At 32.2% G+C, this 20,283-nt stretch overlaps 1 pseudogene; it reads right to left on the reverse strand.

Annotated features, from left to right (window-relative positions):
• Nucleotides 1-18,611: 18,611 nt before the first annotated feature.
• LOC120590640 (uncharacterized) lies at nt 18,612-18,730 on the reverse strand (annotated as a pseudogene).
• Between the last annotated feature and the right edge of the window lie 1,553 nt (nt 18,731-20,283).

Here is a 20,283-nt window from a genome sequence, read left to right on the forward strand (position 1 = left end):
GATACCATAATTTTTAGATCATATACTATTCCTAAGTCAGTTCTTCTCACCAGCTGAAAGAAATGCTTAGATGATCATGTCTGGATCCACGATGCTTAGAATTAAGGAAGGCAGGGAATAAAGGGAGTATGAAGTCAACTCCACCACATTCACAACGACCAAGAATGAGAGGGTAGATTTTCAAACCGAAATTGGGTAAGAAATGGGTAAAACAATACTGGATGGCCAAAAGACAACTATTAACCATGATACTTAGCTCTGTCAATTTCTTTCTCTCTCTACATATTCTCTTATTTCTCTTCTTTATACAGGACCACATTATAAAAAAGAAAAGTCATTAAAATGTGTTTCTCTTTGACATATCTTTGTAGTAGAATCATTTCTGTCACCTTAAAGCTTTTTACAAATGCTGTCAGTGTTATGGTCTCTGCATTTGTATTACTGATGTGCCACTAAACTATAGCATTATGATTTCTTCATTCAACTTAAAACTGATAATATCAAGTGTTGTTAATGAATTAATTCTTGCCAAATATATTAGATATAATTATATATTCTAAAGCCAAAATAGAAAGAATTATTACATAAATTATATATAATTGAATATTTTACAGTTATAATATATTAAATATATAATATATAATATAAATATATCATTTATATAATATTTTTTCCATTTTGGCTTTATGAGCATACCTATCTCCTGAAATTCTCCTTTTCCTTAGCCTCTAAGACACTGAAATTCTTCACATTACCTAACAGCTATCTGATAACTTTTTCTATCCCTTTTATAGACATCTTTTTCACCTTTCAAAATTTTAAATGTAGGAAATAATGTGGGAAAGACTTTTTCTCTTTTCTTACAGTCTCTTCATCTAGTTTCATCTATTCTCAGCTTCAAATATCACTTCTCTGTTATGAATCAACTCTCATATTATCTCTCTTTTATGTTCTCCATCTACTCCTCCAAATTTATAAATATGTTTTGACATTTACCTCCTTAATGTCTCTGCCATCTCAAACTCAACTTGTGCTTAAATTAAATTTCTAAAATTAATCCCAAAGACAATTTTATTTTCTTTATTGTTATTGGTGATGCAATTGTCATTGGCAATGCTACTGTCATCTAAGTTATATGGCTATAAATTCTTTAATCAAAGAACCCAAAATGCAACATAGTCTCTGACATAACAAACACTCAAAAATGTTTGCTACATTTAACTTTTAATTACATACTTTTAACACTCACACATCTGTTATTTTTGTCAAGTTTTGTACATTTTGTGCCTGAAATATCACTTATGTTTATCACTATTGTTCCACTCTATAGATACTTCCATATTTCCAGACTTCCTCTGACTTCAGTTCAATAACACCTAACATGGTCTCCAATCTTATTCTTCCTAACATTTCTAATCTATACTCCTCAGCTATATTAATCTTTAAAGAAATGAGGTTATAAATATGACACATCCCTATCCAATGAAACACGCACAATCAAAACCCTTCAACTTTAATACTTATTGTATAAAATTAAGTCATAAAATCCTATTATTTAAGTCCAGTAATGGACTTAAATGGACTTAAATAATAGTAAATGACAATTTACTATTATCCTAAGAACTATTTATTATTTCTTAATATTTATTATTTATTATTTGTTAAATCCTATATTCCTTAATTTATTTATTTCTGGACTATTATTTCTTAAATCCTATATTCTCTAATTCTATGGTCATCCTTTCTTTCTTTATTTACATATCCATGAGTGAAAACTTCATTCTCAGCTCAGGGAATTTTCTTCATACATCTGTTAGACTACTTATCCTATTCTACATTTTGTTTTAGATATTTTTGTATGTGTGTTATTTACTCTCCTTGAATTTTATTCTTTTGAGGGCAGAGGCCATTTCTGATTTACTGTTGTCTCCCACATAGCATCTATCCTAAGGCCTTGAAGATACAAGGAGCTTATAAATATGTATGAAAATGATCTTTATTCTTGTGGTTTCTAAAACTCCCACTGTGCAATATCACTGCTTTGTTTTAAAATTTCTTTATGTTTTCTTAAAAATACTAATATAAAATAATGTTGTGGTGATTGCCTCATTTTTTTTGTTTCATTTTATTATTATTAAATCTAGTCATTATCCAATTCTCTCCAGCAAAATTTGAAATAATTATATATATATATTCCTTTTACTAATATTTCATGATTTTTTTTCTAGGGATTTTTTTTCTTTAATGTAGCAGTTAAGGGAGGAGCATATGTATTTCTGATGCTTACATGAAGTACTAGTCTCTGGATCTCAGCAATGCCAGTCTAGCAATATGATCACAGAACTCACACGTCTCTAGCTACACAATGTGGGAAGTAGGTATTAGCAGGATCCTGATGAACAAAGCTCAAATGGTAAAAGTCAGTTATCTCAACTTCAGTTAGACGAGCTGGGCTATTTTCCCTTCTGCTTTCTCAGCTGAGAAACATTTGCTTTTAAAGTTAAACATTAAATATCTACATTCTGAGGAAGGTTTCCAAGAGATACGCTCTACGAAAGACTTCACACAGGACCCAAAAACATCCCGAAGCTAAGCCAACCCAGAGGTTCCTCACGGGCTATTTTCTCACAGGCATTATGTTTGCCTCAGTAGTTAAGAAGACATTGTTGCAAATCCTGAAGCTTCTAGGGTGTCAAGGTTGAGACCGTAAATGAGAGAAAGTAAAAAAAGAAAGAACCGTATAAATGAAAATGGCCCAGCTTTAGTGGTAGTTTCCATTCATCAGTTCAGTGTAGAAGGTCTCTAGGGATAACCCGGAGATCCTTAAATGGAAGGTAGGGGTGTGACTCTTGGGAATACATTTGGAACAAGATCAACATTGAGACCTTTCTTTGATCTTCCTCTTTTCCTGACGTGGCAGTGACAAATACCTTTGGAAAATCAGATTTTCAGGATGCCACTAAAGATATCTAGAGTTAAGGACATAGGTAAATATGATTTCAGATATTACTTGTTGACAAGATCAAGGTCTCCCTGTTCTTGTCAGCAGTGAGCACATCCAGGTAAATCCATGCCTTATCCAACTTTATACCCACAGAGTACAAAATGACTGCCACAGAGTAGGTATAAAAATAAGTGTTTCTTCATTGATCGAATGAATAAAAATGAATAAATAAATGAGTTATTTGTTCAAGGCCTGATAGGACTTAAGTGACATAGCTAATTGCATTTAGAGGAGTTATGAAATGATAGGGTGAGAGACCAGACCACATGTTTGTTCTCTAACTTTCTACAGGAAACCTTAACATGATCCTTAACATTCATCCATGGGTATAAAGAGGTGAAGGAGGTTTACACAGCAAACTAAAAATAATCACAAAGTTTGTTAAAGCAACATTTTCATTACTTCAACTAATTAATTAAATAATGACAGACTGGATTTATAATGCGTATGGAAAATATCACACCTTCAGAACTTTCATGCTGTCCTCCATAGTTATGCTTTTGATATTAAAGTTGCAATAGCTATAATCTTCTTCCACTGTGTGTTTCTTTTTAAGTTCTATTTAATACGTAAAAGAGAGTACAATTAAGGTTAAGATATAGAAAAGCTTTTATAGACTAATAAGACGCTCAACCGTACACCTATACCCCTACTTTAGAAATAAAATAATACTTGAAGCTCCTGTGTTTATATTTATAATTATCCTCATGATGCATTCTCCCTCCTCTACGAAGGAGGTAACCATATCCTAAATGTGTTTAATATGTTCTTGCTCTTCTTTACAGTTTATGTATACGTGTCTGTCTGTGTGTATGTTTGTGTTTGTGTGTATATAAGCGATGAGTGTGCATGTATCTATGTATATACACATGTAAGATTTTTCAACTTTCTATAAATAGAATTATATAGTACAGATTCTTCTGTGAACTGATTTTTTAACTCAAAAATTTTTGAGAAATCCATTCATTTCAAGTGTGAATCCACAGTTTGTTATTTTTCTCTGCAGTATGGTATTGCATTATGTGAATATACCACTATCTATTATTTTTCTCTGTTGACCATTTGCAATGAGTCTGGTATTTTTCTTTTAATGAAAAAAAGATTATACCAAACATTGTACACAAGTCTTTTCTGAACCTGTTCAAGTATCTGTTCCTAGAACTGAGTCATCAGTGTGTACATAGTCAATTATACCAGGAAAGTAACATTTCTAAAGTGGCCTATGAACAACCCTGATGCTTGACATTCTCACTTGAGACTTCCAGATTTTCTTTTCCTAATCTTGTGGGATGTATCATGAATTCTCACTATGGTTTTAATTATCAATTCACTGACTATTAATTAGGTTGAACATATTTATATAGTCATTGGTTATATATCTTTCTTCACCTGTAAAAATCAGTTTGTATCTTTTGACTATTTTTGTACTAAATTATTTTTTACATATAGGTTTATAGAACTATTTTTAATATATTCTGGGTACTATTCTTTTGTCAATTAGATTTTGCTTAATTTTTCTCTTTTAATGTTGTCTTTTGATAAACGGAAATTCTGAATTTCAATGTATGGCAATTTTTCAATCCTTATCTTAAGAGATTATAAATGTCTTACTTAAGAAATCTTATTCTGACCCCTAGACAAAAATATTATTTCCTACATTTTATATTTTTAAAAAATTAAAGTTTGTCTTTGACATTTGTCTTTATTCTAGCTGGAGTTGATTTTATAATATAGTGTAATGCAGATATTCAGTTTCATTCTTGTTCAAGTAGATAATTGGATTGATTATGTCAATATTTGTTCATTAACTAGTTTCACCCTTCCCTACTGATCTGCAATGCCAATACCATTTCTATCTCCTGTCAGTTTCCACACACACGCCACACACACACACACACACACACAAGGTTTTCTACAATCATGTGTTCCTTAGGACTATCTTGGCTTTTTATGGCTTTCTTCTTCTATACATATTTTACAATTAATGCATCAATCTGCAGAATAAAATATTTGTTGAGATTTGACTGAAAATTAATTGAACCTATAAATGAATTTCAGGAGAATTTACATCTTTATAATATTGAGTTTTCTTATCCAAGAATAAAATGTATCTCTTTATTTGGTTCTTCCTTAGTATATTTGAGAACTTTCATAAACTTTTCCATAAAGTTTTGCAGGTCATATATTACATTGATTCTTTTACATACAATATTTTTGTTTCTATCATAAATGGTACTTTTTTGCAGTGTACTGATTGCTTATTGCTATAGAGTAAAAATGCAAACTGCATTTGTGTATCTAGCATACTTACTAAATTCTATTAATTCAAATAAATTTCTTTTATGTATTCTTAGTTATTACCTGTAGGTAATTTTTTTCTACTTTTCCAATCATTTAATCTTTTGATGATGATGATGATGATGATGATTAATTTTGCTTTACTTTACTAGCAGAGAGATATAGGGATTGCTTCCTTTTTAATCTGAATTGATTTTATGCATTTAGAAAGTTTTTCTTGTTTTCTTTTGGATAGATTGAGTGTGTCTATGAAAATCTTTTACCCTCGATTCTCCCTCACCACATAAATACACACTTTCCAAATATAGACATTATATCTGACATTTATATACTTTGAATAATTATTTCTGAAAATATATCATGCATATTTAAATTAACATCTATAATTAATCAGTATATTTATCCTCTTCTCAAATAGCATTAAAAACTTAGAACGATCTAAATATTCTCTTAAATTTTGTATGTTCTTTGTTCAGTATTTCCATTTGAACCTTTTTTAGTAAACCAAAGTTGCATTCTTGATTGTTTTTTTTTCTTTTGCTCAGAAACTAATTCAATAATTCTTAATCAATATCTAACCTCCCTTTGAACTTTTCCACGGGGCATTTGACTTCAATTAGGATATTTACCATTAAAATATTCTATTTAGTTTTTTCAAATTATTCTGGTGATATGCTTTGTATGTTACTTATAATTTTATTGCATTTTTTATTTAGCTAAATGGAAGATGTTTTTCATACAGTAATTATAATATTAATGTGTATATGGATCCTAACTTTACATTTTCTAATTTCTTCTGATTTCATGTGTCTTATCATGTGTTTGGAGTATTTTTTACTTTGAGATGGTATTCAGTGAAACTTTGTCTATGTGTTTTGATGTCTTGGTTGTGAGATAATTTCCTGGAGAAGATTAACTTTTGTTTCTATGAGGTTCCTTGGACCCTCATCATCCAGAACTACTTTAAATTAAATTTTTAGTTTATTTTTTCCCTGGACCTGTAGGTAGTTTGAATCTATGTTCAAAATCTTTGTTAGAGTTTTCCTTTTTGTCTGATTTTCTTTTATCATTGGAGACAAATATACTCCCTTGCTATCTCTCATTTCTTGCTGTTTGTTTTTCTAGTTCAAAGGTTCACTTAAAGTTGTTCTCTTTCAAAATTTTTATTTTACTCTGTACTCTCTAAATTAACTTACTGTGTAGTGAATCCTGTATTTTTAAAGCCAAAGTCTGAGAACGCTGAAGATTATCAGATCTCTTTAGGCAGCCATCTGCTTGCTTACATCTTGGATTTACGCTTTCCTTATATTTTTGACTCCTGATGATATCCTTTATTATCTCATCCACTCTTCTATACACTAAAGTTATTTATTGTAAATTCTATTTTAAGGAAAGACCTTAAAGTGAGAAGTGCTCAAGATGTTAGAAAAATAGAAAGCTTACCTGAAGTCTAGTTGTTGGAAGAAAGCGGGGTGGGGGGCTGATGAAATAAAAGGTTCTCATAGGTCAGCAAAAGCCAGATCATATAGGATACTAACGTACATAGAAATGCATTTGGATTTTATTTTAATGGCTAAAAAATGTCATGGTTGGTTTTAAGTTCTCATAAAGTCATACTTCTTTATTTTTCTCCTACTTTTCTGGTTGATTTAAATTTTAATTTTGTTCTTAAGAATTTTATGCCACATAACTTTAAAGTTAGTGTTCAGTAGATCTTAGGAAGGTATCACCTTAGTACTTTGCAGGCTTTGTATGTTTTGGAGGGGCCATGATGCCCATGCTCCTACTTTTCAACATAGGCCTTCTCTCTTCTGGGATATACCCTAGGCCAGATGAAAGCAAAGGCAGGCTGATAGGCCACAGCTTGGCAGTTACAGATAGTTTCAACTAAAGTGTAGTTGAGCTTAATAATGGTAATAATGCCAACTCATAGAAGCTGGCAAAACTCACAAAAAGAATATAATTCAATTATGTCTAACATCCAATATGGACCATGGATAGGCCAGTGATGAGACTGTTCAAGGAAAGATGGGCTAGGTCTAAAAGCAGGTAGACTGACATGTGAAATTGTTCAAGCACTATGCTAAAATGCATCAATTTATTTATTGTATGGATGGACATTTAGGAATTCATAATAATTATATAACAACAGTATATGCTTTTTCCTGGCCTTTAATTTCTACTTTGTGCATGCAATCTGTTTCCTAAGCTTCAAAGATAGAATTTTTCCACTCAAGAACACCATATTTTATATTTCATTTTTTATAAAGACCTCTAGAAATAGCAACCCTTAATTTTCTTCCAAGTCCCTTTCTTGCATTTCTTATATGCCAGATGAAAATGTTGAGGAAGTTGAGAATGATGTTACTTAGAAAGTTTGATAACTTGGATGTTTCTCCAGTTTGGAGCATGGGGGCAAAAAATTATATTGCAAAATATACCATATTACTCTTGTCACAGCTGATGTTTAGTTATTGTATATAACAGGATAGTTCTCTGTTAAAGGGTAACTTATGAAAAATTCCATTTTTCATACAGAGGCAGTGAAGTGCCTGTTAGTTGTCAAAATGAAAATGTATTATCAAACGCGATACTTTAAACAATTATTCCAAATATACTGACTAGGTTTCTCTAAAACTTTTAAGATATTAAAATTTGTTTTGTTACCAATTTTCTATTTTCATGTCCTTAGTCATTTTATTTAGCTGAGAATAGAAATATGTGAGAAGGCAGACACTAGATTGTACATGTAGGAGGACAGAATCTCATGGATTCATTAAGTCTGAGATTTCTTCATGTTCTAATAGGATAATTCAAAAGCCAAAATTATGGATATCTTGAATAAAGTCACTATTTCGGCTAACACCCCGGGGAGTTGCATCAGCTGGAGGTATTAGATGAAGAGTCTCGGAGTGTGAAAGGTGTATGATACCCAAAGGGTGATATCAGAAATTCAGGGGAAGCATGTGTGGTTTTAAAAAGTATATTCAAAATTGTTATTATTTCAATTTGGTTCTAGACACAATTAATTTAAATAATATTAAAGGATGGCCAAGTTTTTATGTATACCAAACTAACACTTTTTTGTTAATCATAAGAAGCATGGGCAAAAATAAAAATAATTAGTAATTTCCTTGAATAATACTAATTATTATAATAACCTTTAACACATTTGAGTCATACATAGTTCCTTGCAAAATTGTACCTCCTCTAGAGAAATAGACCTAGAGAGAAGATGTATAATGCACTGTGAGGATATTCCATGAGGTGCAGACTCCTACATTTATCTGAAACAATTTCATCACAATGATATTCTCTCTCTCTCTCTCTCCTACCTATCCTCTCTCTCTCTCTCTCTCTCTCGTCTACAGTTTATTCAGGGAAATACTTCACTTGAGCTTTTATTCACATGATATCAGCAGAAGTGGCAATTTGCTACCAATCTGTCTTATTTGGTTCATGTAGATACAGATCAAGTAGTCCAAACACTAGAATCCCTTTCTTTATAAATTATCTGCATGCACATAATGCTTTTCATCTTCAAAGCAAGTAATAAATACCGATTAACCAAACTCTGGGAAGGCATCATAGAATGGCAGCTTATGACTTCAGATATCATAGGGATTACTAACTCAGTAGAACAAAGAAAACTACGATAATATAATCAATGCTTTAGTTAGAAGTGTGTTTATGACACACTTCTAATTTTACATATATTGAAGTTTTTATATGTTTCCTTTAGTGAACTAGGTCTGAATTCCAATGTCTTCATCTTAAACTGTATATAGGGAGCTGGTTGAAATAGAGAACAATCTCAGCTTTCTAATCTTCATTTGTTTTTCTTCTGTTCTCAAAAGAAATAAGAGGAAAGATAGAGGTAAACTATGTATATTGAGAATGGAAGAAATTATTTTAGAAAAAATATAGACGTGCTTTTGTCAAATGTATGGTTGGAGTAGCAATGGTGTACTATGTAAAAACTTGGAAATGAGTTGTTAACCTTGCTATTCATGATATCTTCTGTAAAAATACATCTGTACAGATCAGAGTAGACTATTAAATAGTAAAGGTCAAATGATGGAAAAGATATATCAGATAAATACTAACCAAATGAGAGCTTATATAATTATGTTAATATCAAACAAAGCAAAAGATGTTATGTTAAAATTTAAAGATCAAATCATGAAGAAAAATTATTCAAATAAATAATAAAATTCCCAATTTGATGACAAATATTAATCTACATGTAAAAGAAGCTCAACGGAAGCCAAGGAGAATATCAGGAAAACGACACTCAAACATATTACAAGCAAAACATTGAAACCTAAAGACAAAGATAAAGTGTTGAAAGTACCAAGAGAATAATGACTCCTCGTATACAAAAGAACCCTAAAAAGAAATTTAGCTGACTTCTTACCTGGAAAAATAGAAGCAAGAAGTAAGTAGATTGACATATTTAGAGTGTTGAAAGAAAAATAAATACTATCAACCAAAAATATTATATCCAGAAAAACATATTTGAAATAACAAGGTAGGATAAAGGCATCCCAGATAAGTATAATCTGAAATAAATAGTTGGAAACAGACCCATCCTACTAATAGAAGTTCTTCAGGCTGAAAGCATATGACACAGAGCCGTACTCTGTATCCTACATCGGATTAAAATATTCTTCAGGAATGATGGAGAAATTAGATGTTTCTTGACATGTTAGTTACAAAATCAGACTAAGATCTTTTTCACTACAGGTATATTTGCTTCCCATCCCCTCCAATAACTAAAGAAATGTTCTAAACTGAAAGAAAACGATAAGAGAAATCTTGGAACATCAGGAAAAAGAAGAAACACAATGAAAAAAAATATGTATTGGCAAATAAAGTAGACTTTCCTTCTCTTTAGTTTCCTAAATTATATTTGATGTTTAAAACAAAATCATAACACTGTCTGATATAGTTTTAATGCAGGTAGAGAAAAATATTTAACAAAGTTAAAATATAAATGAGTGTGAGTAAATGGAGAAAAGGGAGATAATATTTCTACACTTCACTTTAACTGGTAATATGATAATACCAATACAAATAAAACCTTATGATGAGATATATGTAATATGATATAAAAAGCAACCACAAAAGAAATCTGTCTGCAAAGAGGTACATTCAAAATCACTAGCGATAAAATGAAATCCTGACAAATAGTAAGATATTTCAGAATAAAATAAGACAAAGAAAACATAGAAATTAAAAGCAGACAAAACATATAGAAAGTAGAACAAAAATGATGGACTTAAGTCCCAACATGTAAATAATTATTCAATATAAATGATCTAAATAACTCAATTAAAAGAGATTGTCATAGTGAATTATAAAACATGACCCAACTATAAAAAACTCATTCAAAATGTAAACTGTACATAGGTAAAAGTAAAAATCATATATATCTATATGCCTATATCTAGATATATATGATTTTAATATATGTGCCTACATATATATATACATATGTAGTTTCCTAGGGGAGTAGAACCTAAGTATCACCATATGTGAAAAAAGGAAATTATGTAAGATGATGTATTAGCTTAATAAAATTTCCTTAATTTTAATGATGATTTTATAATCATCACTTTTCCCCTGAAATATCAATCATCAGTTTTCACCTGAAATATATACATCTTTTTTTAAAAAAAGATGGGTGCAAATGGACTATCCTGCCTAAAGAAGCTAAAATAATTTATTTAATGGCCAAATAATCTCAACTAATATTTTGCCAAAGAAGATACACAAATTTGCAATAAGCACATAAAAGGCGTGCAACATCATCAGCTATTAGAGATTTATAAATCAAAATCAGAATGAAATATCACTCCATATGGTATTTTTATAGAATGGCTATAATAAAAATGACAGATTAAAACAAGCACTGATGAAGATTTGGACAAATTGGAGTCATCATACAGTGCTGGTGAGAATGTCAAATGGTACAGCTGGTTTGGAAAAGTTTGGAAGTTCCTCAAAATGTAAAGCATAGAATTATTATATAACTCAACAATTCTGCTTCTAGGTATGTACCCACGTGAAATGAAAACTACACATCCAAACAAACAGAAACATCGAAGCAAATGCCCATATCATCATTATTCATCATTCCAAAAATTAGAACAACACAAATATCCACCACATGGTAAATGGATAAACAAAAGGTAACATGTTCCTAAAATGGAATACTATTCAATATTTAAAAAAAAAAAATGATGCACTGAAATACAATATAATATATTTAAACTCTGGAAATATTATGTTAGGTGAAAGAAATTGATAACAAAAATACTACATGTTGCTTGATTTCATTTACATGAAATGTCAGGAATGCCCAAATCTATAGAGACAGAAGATGGATAAGTATTTGCCTATAGCTGGATGTTGGGGCAAATGGGGAATGATTGTTAGTGGCTTTGGGGTTTTTTTTTGGAGGTGATATAGTCTAAAGTTCAATAATGATGATTATGCAACTCTGTAAATAAACTAAAAACCTTTGACTTGAATACTTTAAATAAGTGAATTCTATGGTATGTAAATTATATTTCAATATAGCTGTTGAAAAGAATAAAATATTGACAATATTTAAATTAGCAAATTCTTTTTTTTTATAAAAGAAAACTGTATAGGCAGAAAAAGCAAAGTCATACAGAGGAATAAGATATTTACAACATATGTAAGCAACAAAGGACAATACTGTAAAGAATATATAAAAATATCCTAAGAATAAGTAAAAATAAAACAGGTGACATAAAATAAAAATAGGTAAGACAGGCACTTGACAAAACAGGAAATCCAAATAAAATAAACATGAAGAGTTTCACCTTTAATTATAATCATGAAGATACAAATTTAAATTATTTAAATAAATTTCATTGTTATGTTGGCACAAATTTCAACCTTACCGTAATACTTTTTGACAAGAAGTTAAAGTGATAGACAATCATACACTTCTAGTGGGAATGTATGTCAATTTTTTTATGTAATTCAAGTGCAAGTTTATAATAGTATACTTTAAACAAATACTCTGCCCAGTGCAGATAATGCTTGCCCTTTAAATAGTGTCTTTGATGTTTTAGAAAACTGGAATTTAAATATTCAAGTTAGGAGGAATAACAGGAAAATGTTAAATCAAAGGGCTTTCCTGATGTTTCTCAAATCACAACCTGTAAGTAGCTTCTAACTTTATCTATAATGAAAGTTTGACCTTAAAGGGTAGAAATCCTTGAAAACAATTGTAGGCAGATAGTAAGGAGAAATGAAGGGATCTCTGATTCATGAATCATTTATTAGTAATTCACCTGTTAATAATTCTAGGAATTTAATAGAGTGAAAAATAATAATCTTATAAATATATACAAAATTCAAGGTAGTAATATGTTGCCCAAAGGAATCTCAGATGTAATAATTTTCATCAAGCTAAAAGCACGTGCACACATTCTTAAAGCAAGGTACTGTAAATAGCAGATGGATCTCATTAGGGCAGAAAATACTAAGCAAACTAAACTCATGAGTACAAGTATGTATTTTGAGGTGCATTTCTTTGCTTTAGATAAGTTTTCCTTGTCATTGGTAAGATCCTTGAGAAGAAAAGGTTTAGTGCATGACTCAGTATGTGTTGAATAAATTAATGAGTTTATAATGAACAAATGGACTTACAACAGAGAAGCAGCTATGGATAACCCCTAGTAACCAAAATTTTGATAGCCGTATCAAGCTAAAATTCCTGCAACAAATATTTTTTGAGTGCTCCATCTTGGTTATAGAATGGAACACAGCCTCTATCCTTAGGAAACTTATATTCTAATAGGATTCTTACTTTTTTCTAAAACCGCTGGTGGTTACCCCACCACTGAGACCACAGCTGCTCCCGACATCTTACACTTCTTTTCACTATTTTAGAGTAGTTTTCAAAAGCTATCTTGCTAGTTTCTGTGAGGACTGACCATGTACAGGTGAGCCTATTTTGCTGGTTTAGGGGCAAATATAAACTGAAGGAGAATGGTAGAAGGTTATCACCTGTTAAGCAACTGAAGGCATCAGTTGCATGGGAGAGGATTTCGCACTTCAGGTTGTGGTAAATTTGACTCTACACTGTGGTCTTAGGTTTTCCTCACAGAGTAGCAAGGAACTAGAGAATTGCTGAGTAAAAGAGTAGAAACCAATATGTTGCTTGTTGAGAGCTGGGAAATGGGATGTTTGATGTACATTTTTTCTAAGCCTAAGCTATAACAAGAATGTCAAACACCCACAAGCCTGAACTATTTTTAACCAACTACAATAATATGCCAAGAGTATGTCTTTTTAAAAAGAATGTTCAACTCCTTCCCAGATGGTTTCATAGAAATATAGATGTTATGCAATTATCACCATGGTAACCTCATATCTAACAGCAAGGAATCACCATATAACTTATTCTCTAACATTCACTTTTCTATTTGGAGCAACAGAATACTGATCAATGTATCGCTTGGTTGAAGCAGTACCAGAACTCTTTGACTCCTGTTTATATTATTTAATCTTCACTCCCCTCCCCACCCACAAGACATTAAAGTTAAAGCCTCAGTGAGGATTTTTACAAGAAGATGTCATGTAAACATATTTAATTCTCAAATAAATGAATTATCTATTGTGGAATCTCCCTCAATTTTTGCAAAGGACAGTCAAGAACTGCTTTTAAGAACTGCTAAAACAAAATGTAACTCAAATATTTAAGAGATATCAGTCTCAAGAACATGACTGTTGATATATCAAAGAAATGTCATTATATTTATTTTCATTATAGCAGTCCAATGTGGCACCAATACAGGATTAACTGAGAGAGAAGTTTCAAATAGAAACATCTATCTATATTTACAGAGTTGTCCAGCACCCATGTGATGTGCTTAAGGAAAACTGTGATCCATGAATATTGTCTTCTGTAGATGCAATGGTTACAGCATGTCTTTTCTATTATCTAGAAGTTTTAAATATTCAGGTAGAATTATTTAACATGGATCAGATAATCCTTTCAAACTTATTTACATCCATGGGCTTCTCTACTTTTTTTCATCAACCCACACACTCACTTCTCTTCTTTCATAATTCAGCTGGTATATTCATTATCTATTGCTACATAACAATTATCCTGAAACTTAGTGGTCTAACACAACTAACATTTATAATCTCGCATTTTCTCTGGGTCAGCTAAAACTGGCTTGATTGGATGTCTGTCATTCAGGCCTTTTTGACTGTAAGATGTCAGCCAGGGCTGCAGTTCATCTCATAGCTCGGCTGGGGCAAATATCTACTTCTAAGCTCACTCACATGGCTGTTGGTAGTCTTCAAGTCTTCACTGTTCACTGGTTGTTGGATAAAGAATTCACTTCCTTGCCCGATAGATCTCTTTACATGGCTACTCATACTATAGTAGCTTGTCTGTCCAGAATGAAGAGGGCGAAAGAGGTTGGAAGAGATGGAGAGAGAGAGAGAGAGAGAGAGAGAGAGAAGTCAGAGTCTTTTTGTGACTCAGTCTCAGAAGTGACATTCCATAATTTTTGCCATGTTCTTTTTGTTAGAAGAGAAGCGATAGATCCTGCTTACACTGAAAAGAAGGTCACACATGGCTGTGGATACCAGGAGGCCAGAATTATTGAGATCCATTTTAGAGGCTGCCTACCACAAGTAAATGATGGGATTTCAAATATGAACAGACATTTTAAATTATGTCATCAAAAGAAGTTAAGAGTTTACTAAAGAAACTACATAATGTATTCTTATATTTAAATATAAATAATTTACAAGTTATCTGATATTCATTTTAATCTTGCTGTCACCATCCTCCATACAATCAATGAATTTAACTAAGATTTGATGCTTGCATACAGTGATTCTCATGAACAGAGAAAATTAATTATGTTCAGAGACTGATGTGTGCATAACAGAAGGATTTCGAGTCAAAACTGTCATAAAAATCCCTAACCTCTGGATATAAAATATAATTTAATTCTTTCTCTGGAAGAGTGAGCAGCTACAGAAAAGATGAGCATGGAGTCATAAGGGAGAAAGCATATATGTACCCACTTAGCCAAATAAATCTGAGCAACATAGTTAATCAATAAGGCTACCAATGCCAAAGAGTAATCATTTTTTTATTCCCTCCCTATAAGTTGGAAATTTCCCTTTTAATATCCATTCTAGTTTTCACAAAGAATTACAACCTAATGGCCTTTCGGTTTAATTTCTATAGTAGATATTAATTGGGGCCATCAGAGAATATGTTAGAAAGACTGAATTTGTTTTTTAAATTATATTTAATCTACAGTTCTCCCCTACTCTACTGGGCTGCAGAAAAATTATATATTTGTCATCTAGAGGTTAATCTCCCCCTTTCCAGAGTTATAAAAAGGTCCAGAGGTTTTACATAGTCCTAAACAATCAGAGAATCATCTCTGGCTTGAATCCATGATGGTGATATGTTCGTTATTCCCAGCTCTAGGTTCTTGCAAATTATCTGTATCTACAAAAATCTAAACCTGGATCTTGGACACTTCAGCTAAGGCAAGAAGTCCCAGTGAAAAAGGTCAAGTCTCCCTAGGTGTACTACTCAGGGACTTCCTTCTGGGAAGCTACTATTCTAAAGATCAACAGGTTTCAGTAACAAGCTTAGGACTCTTATTCTTCATTTTCAGAGCCCAGAAGTAATGTTTACCTCCCTGATGCTGCCTCATGTCCTGCTCCTCCACTAACACAATTCTGTTCTTTTTCACATAAATACTTCTTTACTTTAGAACCAAGTAAATATTGGTTCCTTAAAGTATTGTTTTACTCAAGGCACCCCTAGTTTCAGTTAGGAAGGACAAGAAGTTAAAAACTGATCATTGTTTCTTTTATTCTATAGCAATATAAAGAAAACACAAATTAATACTTTTACCATATTTGGTCATCACACATATTAAATAAGATACTTCATCCTGCCATAGTGGCTGAACACTTACCATCAAGTTTGACATTTTTCAATAAATTTTGCAAGATTCAGGTTAATCTCTACCTAAAACGGTCACACCATCATCTATTGCAGTAGCAGAAAGTTTAACTTGTCCCTGAATCTAAGACACCTAACAGTCTTTGAACCTCTTCTAAAGTTAAGTGATCCATAAACCTGCAAGTTTGGCTGGCTCCCAAAAGAGCCAAAACACTGAACTTTGGGACAGAAACAAATAACAAAGAGAAGTAGAGAGAAATATAAAATGGACTCTTACACCGTTGTTGGTACTTGCTCAAAAAGGGAGGCATTCCTGGCATTTTGCTTCTTCACATTATAATTTAAAATGCATCCATAAAATGCCATATGGCATAATTCTGTCAGAAATCTATTATGCCATTAGTTAACATTACAAACATTGTAAGCTAGACTGGACCAGCTAGAAAATCAAGTACACAGTGTTACTGTAGCAATGGTTCATTACAATAAAGTTTATAAAATAAAAACATGTTAATTCCAACTAAACAGTTCTTCATGCCTTCCTATATTGCTATGTAGCAGGTCACAATGTTTTATAATTATTGGTTAGCCCTGTCTTTCTCTTATTATTGTGTATTCTGTAAGGCTGCAAGGGCAGCAAATATACTTTGAGCATCATAGAAATTCTAGTGCCTAGTTCATAGTAGCTATTCAACAAACTTTCCTTAATAAATGATGGAGATGAATGGATGTGAGATACAAAGGCTAGGGGGAGAAAGAATAACAAGTCTGTTGTTTCAAGGCTTCTACAGACTAGAATAAGGCCAAGAAAATGAAGTTGTAAATCAGGACGTTTATTCCCTTCCCCTCCCATTTAATTGTATAAAATAGTCTATATTTGTGACAAATATAATTTTATCCTGTGGAAAGTAGTTTGTTTTATGAGCTTTGTAATTAATATGGGCTGGATTCAGGTTCTGTAGCCTGCTATTTACTAAATGTCTGACTTTGGGCAAGTTGCTTAACCACATAAACCCTCAACCTTTTTACTTCTAAAATGTGAACTGTAACAGTAACTAGCTCACAGGACTGTCCTAAGAATTAAAAAGATAATTTTTAATAGCACTTAGCATAGTGCCTGAAACATGGTAAGCCTTCAATATATAATAAAATAGAATCTAAATAAATACTTTCATTTTGCTTTGCAGCCATGGACACAGACTATTTTATCTTGCCTTTTTCTTCCAAGAAAACAGTAAATCTCCAATGAGAGATAGAAGTAGCAACAAATAGGGAGTGGGGGGAGGGGTGATGGTGAGGAAACTGTACATACATTATAGTAGTTCTGCTGTTGTATTTCTAAATGGCCTGAATAGCCATTAGCAAAAAGGAGACCCCGTGCATATTGAAGAGGGCCTGCCAAGGACCTGACTGATAAGGGAATACGTTGCAATGGAATTCTCCACACACAATGACTCAAGCTCAGGGTTTATTACAGCAACACATCTCCTAGTTCAAATCTATAGTATTGTCATTAGTGAGATGATTAAAATGAAAACAACCGTCATTCCATGAGGACCTACTAGGTTCCAGGCTCAACTCTACAAGAAGAGTTTATTATTTACAACTTTCACCAAAAAAGCCGATACTAAGCAGGTTATATAGTGTTCCCAAAGACACCTAGATACTCAGTAACAAAGTGAAGATAGAAAATAAAGTCTTTCTGCCTCCAGAGTTTATGTCCTCAACTGTCCTATCATTTGACCCGTGAATATCACAAGGAGGAAATAATATTCCTATGTACCAAAATAAAGTTTATTTCCTTCATTTGCATATATTTAAGCATCTCTGTGGTTTTTGCTTTACATTTATTATGTATGTAAAGTTAATTGTTGTAAAGAGTTTAGCTTAGTTAATTGGAACATCCTCTAAGATAATATTTAACTTCCCATATGCAAAACTGGTGTCACCTTCCAGAGGCCTGATTCTCTAACTGTATCTAATTGCTTCCCATTCTTTAAATTATCATGCTTTAATTTTATCTTAGTACATGTAGTTCCTTCTGCTAGAATCCCCTGTCCATATTATGGACATGTCTATTTCTTTTCCTTTTTAAAACTCAGGACAAGCATCTCTGTAGAGCTTTATAAGAACTCCTTACTCCCAGCACTGTAGCATTTCTTTGCATATTCACCCTACTTCATACATAACTCAACTATACTATTTTCTCATGTTTTATAATAATTTTTTAATTTTGCTCTCTCATTTTGTCATACTAGACTGTGATCTCCTTAAAAGAAAATTTTGTCTTTCCTAGATTGTTTTTTTTTTTTTAAATGTCTACAGCACCTGGTCTTCCTAGATGGTCTCCCATCCAAGTACTAACCAGACCTGACCCTGCTTAGCTTCCGAGATCAGACAAGATCAGGCACATCCAGGGTGGCAGAGAGATAGACACCTAGATCTTCTTAATGCTCATCACAGTGCCTGACGTGTAGCATATACTACTACCCAGGTATTACTGAATAAATCATCGGCTTCATGAATAAATGTCTTCTCACATTTAAATTTTCTTCTACTCTTACAAATGACTTTTCCAAAGTTTAATAGAACCATCTATACTACATTTCAACATTCTGTGCCATTCTCTAATATATGACATGATTCTGTGACATTATCTAATACCTGGCCTGAGTCATGTCTAATGCCTCAGGTTTTCTAATGTGAATCAACATTTCACATTTACGGTTCAGAGAATTACAAGCTACTGTTAAAAAAAGCCCCTTTGAAATAAGTACCATCTTATTTTCTTTTAATAAACAATCACCAAGGGAAGGTATAATACTGGCCTAAGTTTTTCAAAAGCTTCCTGGTAGTATTGATCTAAGCATGACCAGATGGTTTCTTACAATTGAACCCCAGATGAAATGATATTAGTTTATTTTTAATCACTCCTCTTCCAAATATGTTTTATTTTTCTTTTGCAGAAAAAAGAATTGAATCAATTCCAGACTCTGTGAAGCCATTAGAACTTAGAGAAATAGCGACTACTAGGAAATAATTTTGAGGTACATATATATTTTTTTAATATATATTTGATTATATATGACTTAGCTGTCAATAATTATTAAAAATCAACCTAATATCATGAAGACAATATATTCTTATCCCTAATAATCAAGTCTGCTCTACAGAGGTATTCCAAGAACAAGATTATTATGGCTGATACTAATACGTGAAGTATCCTCGCCATGCAGCCTGAAAAAAATATTAAGCATATATTTGGTCAAGCACTTCTTAAGAGCATGCACTCATCTAATTTGTCCTTTCTTCATTCATTCAATAAATCCAGTAGATAGTCTGATCACTAGAATTACAAAGACATACAAGATGTAAGTCTGAACCTTTAATGTGATAGTAGTATGCTTGCAGGTGTATATATATGTATAAACAATGACAGTGATGTGTGAATAAATGCTTACATAGTTGTCTGTAGGCAGAGTCATGCCAGCCCAGAGAGTGTGTCTCCCAGAAGGTTTTCAGGGAAGAGGTGGTATTTGAACAAATAAGATAATTAAAACGTGATTCCCTTCTAGTTTCCAATGGTCTATAATTGCTGAATCTATCCTGTAAACACATTATAGAGTCAGAGAAAAAAGCTCTACCCAGAAGTAGAGAGGTCAGAAAAGGGAGATATCCCAGGGAAGGAGCTAACTCCTTTACATTGTACATGACGAGCAGAAAACAGCTAGGCAAGCAGTTGGGAAATAGCATTCTAAGCCAAATGATAACTCACCTAGAAAAGAAAAGCAAGAAGTCTGAGAAGCTTCTAGCTTTTAGATGTGACAGTGTCCTATTCACTAGTTCTTTCTGCCATATGTCACCCCATATTATCTCTGCTGCATTTTACATGTCGATGCTTTGCTAAATGCTGCAGCTAGAGATGAATATGAAAACAGCGAAGAATTGGGAGTTCGTTCTGGTATTTATTACCTAGTTGACTTTTGGC

The sequence above is a fragment of the Pteropus medius genome, unplaced genomic scaffold (genome assembly GCF_902729225.1).
Source record: "Pteropus medius unplaced genomic scaffold, Ma_sr-lr_union100, whole genome shotgun sequence".
Taxonomy (NCBI): Eukaryota; Metazoa; Chordata; class Mammalia; order Chiroptera; family Pteropodidae; genus Pteropus; species Pteropus medius.